This window comes from Notamacropus eugenii, chromosome X (genome assembly GCF_028372415.1).
Source record: "Notamacropus eugenii isolate mMacEug1 chromosome X, mMacEug1.pri_v2, whole genome shotgun sequence".
NCBI classification, from domain to species: Eukaryota; Metazoa; Chordata; class Mammalia; order Diprotodontia; family Macropodidae; genus Notamacropus; species Notamacropus eugenii.
In genome coordinates this window covers 84,182,460-84,194,553 of record NC_092879.1, presented here as the reverse complement: position 1 = coordinate 84,194,553, position 12,094 = coordinate 84,182,460, and positions in this window count along the sequence as shown.

The following is a 12,094-nucleotide window of genomic DNA, read 5'->3' as shown; positions in this document are numbered from 1 at the left end:
GAGGACATGAACAACAGTCACACAGGATAGACAGTCATGGATGGGCTGCAATAAATATAAAGGAAGAGGGGATCATAGATAGTTTTGAGTACTCAGTATTCCCAGGTATTTTCCTACTAAAGTAGGCAGGGCTAATAGTCACTAATATTTTGTACTTCCTTGATTCAAATGATAAATCCTAGAAGGTATTATCAGGAACTGTTAGCAACAAAAATACCCATTCTTAGCAGAGCCTTGGAGGGCTTGAGGAGCAGAAGAGCTGTCTTCAATTTCAATAAGACAGCATTCACACTATTCAAAGCCTTCAGGGCTTAGAGCTCTTACTGACAACTGGTAGTACACCAGAGAGGATGTTTATGGGGGGGGGGGGGGCAAATAACAGTATCAGCAGCCACTCGGAGAGTCTGTGCTTCTATGGTTTGATCTCGTTGGGCACGAGATGGTGGAGACTTAGAAATCCTGACTTCACAATGTACACCTACCATCCCTGATCTTTTCCAAATATTTGTTTCCACTGCCACCTTTAGGTTCCCTTTACTTGGTTGCCTTTAGTTATCCCTGACCCCCTTCTCTTCTACAACCCCACATCTCAGGTCCCCTCACCTGCTCTCCAGAAATTGTACATTTCACTCCAGATGTTCCTCCCTCCCTGAAAACCCCTGCCACCAAATGAAGGCAAAGGGGAAGGAGCAAGAAGAGGGTTTGTAGCAGCTTGTTAACAAGTGTATCCTTCCTGTAATCAAAGTCTGCAGCCTGTGGAAATACGGTTTTAATTTCTTCCTTTGAAAAGTAGATCAAGAGTGGTACAGTAGATAGCACAGTCTTTCATGTCAGCTATTTCATGGATTCGGCACTCTTTAGACAGCTTTAAAGCTCTTTTTATGCCAATGTTCCTCTAGTAAGTGTCCTTTGCTATTGCAGAGTGTATATGTTGGATACACAGATCCCATGCCGCAGCAAATATGTTCTGAGAAGTGTCTGGGCTGGCTTTAAAGATGGATGCTCAGTGCAAATATATTTTAAGACACCATCTCAAACAGGTGAACACCAGTGACTACTCGGACTTACAGACTTCCATAAAGCAAGAAGGCCAATCTTTATTACCACTATCACTCCCCGCTCCCACCCACCGTGCACACACACACGCACACACACACACACACACACACACTCCACAGCACACACAGGGTATGTGTTATTTCTCTAAGAACTATAATGAAAACCCAATTCCTTTGTTTCATGATTCACCAGAGATGCATGGGACTGACTCATCCTGCAGAAGGGGCGCTTTTGAACATTATTTAGACAAGAATGGAATGTCCCTGGATGGAACATTTTAAAAAGTTTCAACTAGTTTGTTAGAAATATACCTAACTTTTGGCTCCTCCAGGGGAAAGAGAAGGGGTTGCTTGTCTTTACTGAAGAAAAAGGAGAAAGCTGGAAATGTTCAGCCTCTAAGAGGATGCCATGGTTGTTGGTATTCCTAATGTCTTCCATTTAAATGCCATGCACATAGGGGCTCTGGGAAGAAAGATGAGCCAACACACTGAGAATCACATTCATTCTCACTAAATCCCAGTGAAAGAGGGCAGGCAGGTTTATTCCCCTGCTACAAGCAGAGAAATTTAGGGGCACAGTAAGACAGTCAATCATTCCTTTGTTCATTCAACAGGCATATACCAAATGCTGCTATGTGCTGTAGGGGATACAAGAAAAGGATGAGCCAACATCTCTGTCCTGAAGAAACTTGCAACATGAAGGAACTTAAGACATATATATGGAGGCAGTTAAGGGGCACAGTATGTGGAGCTGGAGCCAAGAAACCCTAAGTTACAATTTTGCCTCAGACACTTATTAACTGCGTGACCCTGGGCAAGTCATTTGACTTCCTTGACTCCATTTCCTTACCAATAGGGCTTACCTTACAGGACTATTGTGGTGCTCAACTGAGACAGCATGTGTTTTGCCAACCTGCAGCATTAGCTAAATGTTACTTAGCTAAGAGCACATGGAGTTTGGAGTAGCCTAGGAATGAATTCTGCCTCTGAAGCTTACTAACTGCAAAGTTATGGACAAATCACTTCACTGCTCTGAGATCCAATTTCCTTATTTGAAAATGGAGGAAGGGGAAGAGAAAGGGAAAAAAAAACCATTTATCTAGCACCTACTATGTGCCAGGTGCTCCTGTTAAATCCTTAAAATATCATCTCATTTGACACTCACAGTAGGGTTGCTATGAGGTTTTTGAGATAATGTACGTACTTTATGAACCTTAAAGTGTCATAAAATGGCACTCACCATGTCAACGCTGCTGCTGCTGCTGCTGCTGCTGCTGCTGCTGCTGCTGCTGCTGTTGCTGCTGCAGAGAAGACTATTCTCCACCTGTCTACATATGATATAGGGGGAAGGGATGGAAGCAATCATTTTTTTAGCATCTTCCATGTGTTAAGCGCCTCACACCTATTACTTCATTGATCCCTCACAACAACCCTGCCAGGAAGGTGCTATTATTATCCACGTTTTATAGATAAGGAAACTGAAGCAGAGGCTAAATGACTTGCCCAGAGTCACAGAGCTAGGAGAGATCTGAGGCTGGATTAGAATGCAAGCTTTCCTCGTTGTAGACCCACAGCTCTAGTGACTGCAGCCCCTAGCTGCCTAGTCAGGGAAGTAGCCAGGAATACGTCTAGGTCAGCAGAAAAATAAAGACCTCGCCCACTGGGATAAGTGTCTTGTCTGGTTTTTCCCTCTGCTTTCTACTATTCATTTACCTGACAGATCAAGATGATCTTAGACTGGGGAAACAGGGTGTCCCTGAATGCAGAGAGCCCCTGGCAGCTTGTTGGCAGGGGAGCCATCCATTTATGAATGCTGAATGCATGAAATGGAGCCATCAGATATTAAGAAGAGATTACCAGGTCACATGGCCAGCATGATTACCCACTGGTTGTCTTCTCCAGTCCTTCTGATTCTAACTATAAAAAACAAGTACGTACAAGAGGTGGAGAAGAGAGAAGCCCGACAAGGAAAATCTTCATGAACTCATCCCAGGGAACTCTAGTTCATAAAGCATTCCATCAAACAGCACCCCTCCCTCAGTAGCCTCCACTAAGCCCAAAGCAGGGATACTAGCTGACTTACAAGTTGTGTCTGGGGCCCATCAAGGGAACTGTCCCTACCATCCAGGCTATAAATCTTTATTCAGCCTGATAAAAAGGGGAAAACAAAATCAAGCTAACAAAATTTTACAAAATGAATGACGTGAAATCAGAACAGAGAAAAAAATGATGAGAACCTTATACACCAGTAAAACTTCGAATTAAAAAAAAGGATTACCCACAAACATATAAAAATAACTGAGTTAACAGGAAATGACAGACAAGGCTTAAGGGGAAAAGTCTTGGGGCCTTCTCCCTTCTTAGGCACTTGGCCCAGTGGAAAGAGCCTCTGTCCTCTGCATTTGTTTTCCATTATAAGTGGAGGAAGGGAAGATTTTGTGCGTTTGGAAAGGTGAGTAGGGTCTCACCACATCCTGGAATTTCACCATCTAGGTTTGTAGCCAGCTCAGCATTGATTCTCCAAGGAGCAAGAAGTGACCTTCAGAACCTCAGCCCAACAGTTACTGACTGAGACAAGAATTGATCTGGTTCTTTGTCAAAGACTGAGTATTCCTTGTATAACTATATATACATATATACATATATATATATATATATGTGTGTGTGTGTGTGTGTGTGTGTGTGTATGTATGTTATGTGTATTTATATACGTATATACATGTATGTATGTGTAGGTATGTATATTCAGTTTTTCCAAAAGGAAATTGAACTAACCTTAAAGGATCTACTAAGAAAAGAAATCCAGCCCAGATGGATTTATGTAAGAATTCTCTCAAAGTTTTAAAAAATAATTAATGCCCATACTATGCAAATGACTCTCCTGAAAAATGAGAAAGGCACATGCTATCAAATGTTTTTTATGAGACAAATATAGTCCTTATACCTAAACCAGGGAAAGGAGGGAAGAACTATAGGCCCATGCCAGTAATGAATGATAATTCGAAAATTGTAAATAAAATCTTGGCAAAGGACTTCAGCAGTAATATAACAAATCATTCACTATGATCAAGTTGGATTCCTACCGGGACATGAGGAAGGTTCAACATTAGGAAAACTAGCAACAGAATTAATCACATTCAAAACGAAATATCCTAAACCATATGATTCTGTTAATAGATGCAGAAAAAGCCTTTGACAAAGGACAGCACTCATTTACATGTAGCAAGTACTATCTGCCCTCTCTTGCCTGAAGCCAGGTTTCTCCATCTCCCTGTCAACTTTCTAGGGTACCCAGAGGTACATGTATACCTCTTCAGCTACATGTGTTCTCCTCACTGTTAGCCACTTCCAGTTCCATTTAACCCCTAACCATCAATTGGCCAAAAGATCTACCAAGGAATATTTACTTCAAAGATACTGTGAGAACAAAGTTCAAACACTTCCTCTAAGACCTCAGAGCTCCCTTCTTCCATACCACTGGTTCCACTAAGTTCGTATCCAAAGGTGGCAACGCTACCAGATGAATCCTTGTCTCAGTTACTGCTGAACTGTGGTTCTGAAGGTCACTCCTTCCTCCTTGGGGAGTCGATGCTGAGCTAGTTATAAGCCTGGACAGAGAAATTCCAGGTTGTGGTGGTACCCTCTTAATCTTTCAAAATTCACCAAAACTTCACTCCCTTCACTCATAAGAGAAGACAAATGCAGAGGACAAGGACTGAGGCACTTTCAGTGGGTCAAGTGCCTAAGAAGGGAGAAAGCTTCAAGACCTTTCCTCTTAAGCATTGCCGTTTACCTGGTTTTGTGAGAAAAGGAGTCATCACGATCCCACAGGAGCACAGCTCAGGAAAATAGACAAAAAGGCCTTGATTGAGGCTGCCTTTCCAGCCAAAGAGTCTCTTCTTCACTACATGGTCAATCAGTTAGAATCAACTGAAAAATGTTCGTGCAAAGTCCATAAGAGCTCCAAGGCACTTCCATTACACACTATCACATCCATCCCAGAAGCAGGCTCCCTAGTTTCTCCATGTGGAGAGGAGCTTTCAGAGGAACTCTCTGAGCATTCCAATCCCTGCTAGGGGGATTCCAATCTGAGGATTCCAATCCCTGCACACTACAACACATAGGCATAGAAGGATCCTTAAAAATATTATCTAACAATGGGTACCATATTGCTTGCCTTTCCATGGATAGAGAAGGGTGAGGAGGGAGGGTGAGAATTTGGAACGAAAAAAAAAGTGAGTGTTGAAAAAAAGCTTGGGTGAAAATATTCTCTAACTATCTAAAACCTAAAGGTAGCACTCACTGTAAGAAACAGGGCAACACTAGAAGTTTTTTTTTTCAATAAATACAGGTAGAAATCAAGGATGGCCCCATATCCTGTGCTATTTGACATAGCTCTACAAATGTTAGCAACAACAATTAAACAAGAAAAAGAAATTAAAAGCGTAAAAATATACAAAGAGGAGACAGATGACATGATGGTTCACTTAGACACTCCTAGGGAATCAGCAAAGAAATATAATTGAAACAATTAATAACTAGCAGAGTAGAAAAATACAAAATAGTATACAAAAGGAAATGACATTTTTATATAGCAACAACAAAATCCAGACAGGAATCATAGGAGAGGAAGTCCCATTAAAAATAACTGTACCATCCATAAAATGCCTGAGAGACAATCTACTAAGCACAGTCGATACTTACATACATACAATTACAAAACGGTCTTTAAAGAAATGAAGAATAACAAATAACTGGAGACATATCCCAGGCTCATGGCTAGGCCATACCAATAGAATGAAAATGGCCATCCTATGGAAATTAATTTACTGATTTAGAGCTATACCAATCAAACTACTAGGGGATATCTTACGGAGTTAAACAACATGATAATAAAATTGACTTAGGAGAACAAAAGATCTAGAATCTCAAGGGAAAAAATGGAAAGCAGAGGGAGATAGTGGGAATAAAACTCCCAGATCCAAATTATCTTGTAAAACGCAATCATCAAAACTGGTGCAGGTTAGGAAAAATAGAAAAGCTAATCAGTGGAACAGAGTATACAAGGGCCAATCAGGAATAACTAAACTCAATAGACCAGTGAATGATCAACATATATATATGTATATACACACACACACACACATAATATATATAATATATATTATATAAATATATATTTCTATGTAAATATAAATATATTCTACATACATAAATTAATCTGAGAAAGACCTCTCAGTATGACATGAATTTCTGGGAGAATTGGAAAACATTGTGGCAGAAACTAGGTTTAGACCAACATCTGACACCATGTGACACAATAAATTCAAAATGGCGATGTAGTCTGAATATTTAACACAACAGCACAAAAATTAGAACACAACCATATCATTGAACAGCTGCGGTTAGGGATTCTCAACCAAAAAAGGGACATAGGTGATCACAAAATATAAAAGGAATAATTTTAATTGATGATACTATTTGATTCATTTAAAAAATTAAAATGGTAAAGTAAACAATTTGGCTGAAATTGAAAAGTTTCTGCATGAACAAAATTAATGGACCTAGAATAAGAATGGAAGTGATGAAATGGCAAAAAAAAAAATATTTGTGAAAAAATAACTTTGACAAGAGTCTGGTATCCAAGATGTATAGGTAACCAGCAGAGATATATTAGATTAAAAGTCATTCTCCAATAGATAAGTGGTTAGAGGATGTAATGAATAGTTCTGGAAAGAATTTCAGAGTTTCACAATCATGAAATAACTCTCCAAATCACATATAATAAGAAAAATGCAAATCAAGGCAACTCTGAGGTTTTATCTCACTCCCAGTAAATTAGCAAAGGTGCTAAAATATGACAATAGTCAATGTTGGAGAGGTTGTGGGAAGATGAGTGGTTAATAAACTGTTGGCAGAGGTGTGAATCGGTTCATGTCTTCCCTAAACCAATGTGAAATTATGTGAAGAAAGTGACTAAAATATCCATCCCTTCTGACCCAGAGAGTTACTGTTAGGCACATTCCCCTAAGATGTCAATGATAAGAAATGGGAGGAGGAATCATTGTGGCAGAGAGGCCCTACCTTTCTCATTACCACAAGCAATTAATTGCCACCCAAAGTCAGGTAATTTCAAGAGACCCGGGAGTGGGTGGCAGGACTCTTTAGCCTGCTGATCCTATGTCCACCCCAGCCATTTTCTTTTGCCTAGTCCCATGAATGGTTGTATGAGGTCTCATCTTTGTAAAAAAGCTACAGAAAAAGGCCTCTGAGGTTTCAGAAAAAAGAGACTAAGCACGGCCTGCTAGTTCCCAGTAAGGAAGAGTGGACTATAAGTGAAAGTAGAAGGTGGGAGCTGAAAGAAGCTTCAAAACTTTGTGCTCAGTGGATGTGAACCTGGCAGGACTGTGGAGGAAGAAGGAAGTGCTTGCCTTGGCAAGATGGCTGACCTGGAAATTTCCGGAATCTGATCTACTTTAATGTGACAAACATATCCTAAGTGACTACAGTGAGCCTGAGAAAGCGCTAGACTTGGGGGCTACAAAGACAGAAGGAAAAGTAGCCCTTATCCCCAAAGATCTGGTATTTTAGGTGAGGAGGGGGTGGGTTATAGCATATAAGCACACAAGTATATACATGATAATGTGAGGAGGAAAAGAACCCGAACAACCAGGGAAAGGCTTGCCCCAGGAGATTGATGAGCAGGGGTTTGAAGGGAGAAAGAGGTTCCAAAAAGAGGAATTGAATGGCAGGGTATGTACCCCATGCTTGGGAGAGGCATCACAAGGGGATGGAAACTCTGAGTAACAACAGGCAGGGAGGATGGGTGAGTTGGCAAGGGCTAGCGGGCCATAACTGTCCAGTGACACATTACTGTGGGTGGATAGTCCTGCCATGCATGTGTTGGGGCAATGGCCGCAGGCGCACAGGAAATGAACTTGGGCTCGATCACAGCTGGCATCATGGTGGGGCAGCTGCCTCTCTGGGGCACCATTCTTGGCCAGCTATTCAAGTTGTCATTCTATTTGTCATCAACACAGGGCTAGGGGGAGTTGTTCCCTGCCACCACTTGCCTGGCCTCCCCCTGAACCTTTCCTGGCACATGGGAGGTTAGCCTGTAAGAGGAGATGGCCCAGTCAACGGTGTGGAGGATTTGGAACTGGGGGATAATAGTTAGAGTGAGGATAATGCCTGTCGTGTCCATCTGATAAAGCTCCTGCAAGAGTCAGCTAGGTGGCACATTGAATGGAATCAGGAAGACTTGAGTTCAAATTCAGCCTCAGACACTAGTTGTGTGACCCTGGGCAAGTCATTTAACTGTTTACCTCAGTTTCCCTATCTGTAGCATGAGCTGGCGAAGGAAATGGCAAACCACTCCAGTATCTTTGCCAAGAAAACCCCAAATGAAAGAGTTGAACATGACCAGAAAAACAACTGAACAACAACATATGTGTGTATACATATACACATATACATATGTGTATATATATACATATATCTATTCATATGCCTACAGGGAAACACGGTTTGTTCCTTACATTCTCAAGTAGGAAGCAATCGCTTCTAATCTTAATCTCTCATCTTAAAGAGAAGGAAACTGAGGCCTAGGGATGGTGTGTCCACAATCACTCAGGTAGCAAGTATTAGAAGCAGGACTTGTACCCTGACCTCTGACTTCAGAGCCTGTGATTGGTCCTCTCTACCATGCAGTGTCCAATGCCACAAAGAGTTCTCAGGACACTATTGCTTTCACTGACATTCTGCCTCTCCCCACCCCATCCTGCTTCAGGAACTGGAGTCTGCCCATGCGAGGTAGGCTCATTCTGGCACATCAGAAAGTATTGCCTGAAATGTCCCATTTCTAGGCTCCAGCTAGTAACACTTCAGTGCTTTTCTTTTCTTTTTCCTGCAAAGGGATCCTTAGAATGTTAAGTTTGTAATGGCATTTCTAGCCCTTTGAGAATAGTGGGGGGAACCTGCTGGCATTTCAATCTACGGCCCTTCTAGGGAGGTAGAGAAAATCCTTTGTTTATGCTATAAGCCCCTGATAGCTACTCTGTCTCTTAGAATCACATGATTTCTCCATTTTTCTTTTAAAATCTAGCAGGCTCTTGCCTCTGTTAGACAAAAATTCCTTCTTTACAGGATGTTTAGTGAAAATTACCTTTCTCTATTGATACTGTAAAAGTCATCTTAGCACTAATAGAGGCTTAAGATACGAAGTGTATGAAGACATTTCTTTCAGTTCTTTAAGGTAGCTGAAGGGTTTCTACAAGGGATTAAGGTACCTCAGTTATACAGAAAAGAAGTTAAAGAGGCTGACCTGTGTATTTCAGAAGCAAGGAATAGATTTGCCCTCCCTCCCTCACACACCTGCCTCTCGAGCAATGAGTGGCCAAGCATTTATGACGTACCCATCTCTACTATGTGCCAGTAGCTAGGGAACCAAAACCAAACTAGGCCCTGTCATCAATGAGTTCCCAGTCTATTGGGCAAAAGACCATGTATGCATGCATATATGTAAAAACAAGATAGGGTGTTTTCGTTGCTGTTCAGTCATTTCAGTCATGTCCTACTTTCCATGACCCTATGTGGGGTTTTCTTGTCAAAGATACTGGAGTGGTTTGCTTTTTTCTTCTCCAGCTCATTCTACAGATGAGGAAACTGAGGCAAACAGGGATAAGTGACTTGCCTAGGATCACACAACTAGTAAGTGTCTGTGGCTAGAATTGAACTCAGGAAGATGAGCCTTCCTCACTCTAGTTCCTGCACTGTAGACACTATAGTACCACCCAGTTAACCACAAGATATATACACAAAGTAAATAAAAGGTTATTTTTGCGGGGGAGACCCTAGCAGTAGCTGGGATGATAAGGAAAGAGCCCAAGCGATCACTAGCCAGGAAAGAGCAATGGGAACTCTGGAGAGATCAGTTTGGGTGGAATGGTGGGGGGCAGAGAACAGACAGGCCAGGGCTGAGGGGAGAAAGAGGAAACACCTCTTTGGAGGAGTTTGGCTGAGACCGGGAACCGTTTATTGAAGTGTCTGCTATACACCAAGGGCAGAGCAGTGACACAGTGGATAAAATACAGGAAGCCAGGAAGACTCTTCTTCCCGAGTTCAAATCTGGCCTCAGAACCCTTGCTAGCTGAGTGACCCTGGGCAAGTCACTTATCCTCGTTTGCCTCAGTTTCCTCATCTGGAGAAGGAAATGGTATACACTCCAGTATCTTGACTAAAACGAATGAACAACAATAACTCTGTACTTTTCCAAATATGATCTCATTTGATCCTCATAACAAGCCTGGGAAAAATACACTATTTTTTTCGTCCCCATTTTAGACTTGAAGAAACGGAGGCACATTGCAATGATGTGACTTGCCCAAGGTCACAGACCTAGCAAGCATCCAAGGCTGGGTTTGAACTCAGGTCTTCCTGACTCTGGACACAGCACTCTATCCACTGTGCTATCTAGCTGCCTCTGCAATAAAAGAGACATAGGATGATTCCTTAAGAGAATAGCAGCGTCAAGTGAAAGTTTGTGAAGATTGGAAGAGATCTGGGAGACTTTATGTAGAATCAGTTCCAAAGTCTTTTTTATTCTACCTCCAAGTACATTATCTCAGACTTTCTTTGAACCACTACCCTGGTTTCAGTACTCCTCTCTTTTCACCTGCATTAATGCAATAGCCCAATTGGTCTACCTGCTTAAAGTCTCCCCCCTCCACAATCTTCTACACAGCAGCCAAATTTATATTCCTAAGGTATAGGTCTGACCATGCTACATCACTGCTCAAATTACCTTAAATGGCTCCCTATTACCAGAATGAAATACAAATGTCATGTCCTGGCAATGATGACACTTAACCCTTCTCCCCAATCCAGCACGAACTGATCTACCTCTCCATTCTCCTTTCAAAGTTCTCTGCTTATACGCTCATACATTCTGTGTTCCATTCAAACTCTCCAACTAGCTGTAGCTTGAACTTGGCAATCCATGATGCACCTCCTTGCTCTTGGTAGAGGACAGGGCTGTGGGAACGTACTCCTTCCCCTCTCTCCCTCCTGCCTTTTAGGATCCCTTGCTTTCTCCATGTGTAAAGTTTTCAATTCTCTTCTCATCCTTAAATAATCTATTCTTTTTTTTTTTTAATTTTTTTATTTTTTTAATGTTTAACAATCACTGCCATACAATTGCGATTTTATCCCTCCCCACCCACCCCCCACTACCTCCCTCCCTCCCCACGACTGCATACAATTCTGTATAGATTCTACATATACTTTCCTATTGAGTATATTTTCACTATAGTCATGCTATGTAGTCAGACTAAGATAAATGAAAGAATCCGTATAACAAATCAGAACATGATACACAAACAGATACACATACACAAACATGATCTGCTACATTATGTGAGTGACTTCCATATTTCTCTCTCTGAGTGTGGAAGGCATTTTGCCTTGAGGTCCACCATTGGGATTTTTTTTTTTTTCAGAAGTTCTTGTGTTATTACAAAAATCTAAGTCTACCAGAAAAAACTCTCACACACTGTGGTTGTTGCTGTGCATAAAGTTCTCCTGGTTCTGCTCCTTTCACTCAGCATCAGGTCATATAAGTCCTTCCAGGCCTCTCTGAAGTCTTCTTGTTCATCATTTCTTATGGCACAATAGTACTCCATTACATTCATATACCATAATTTATTCAGCCATTCCCCAATTGATGGACATCCCCTTGACTTCCAGTTTTTGGCAACTACATAGAGTGCTGCTATAAATATTTTTGTACATGTGGGACCCTTTCCCATTTTTATGATCTCTTGGGGATATAGTCCTAGTAGCGATATTGCTGGGTCAAAGGGTATGCACATTTTTGTAGCCCTTTGGGCATAGTTCCAAATTGCTCTCCAGAATGGTTGGATGCGCTCACAACTCCACCAACAATGAATTAGTGTTCCAACTCTCCCACATCCTCTCCAGCATTTATCATTTTCTTGTTCTGTCATGTTTGCCAATCTTATAGGTGTGATGTGGTACCT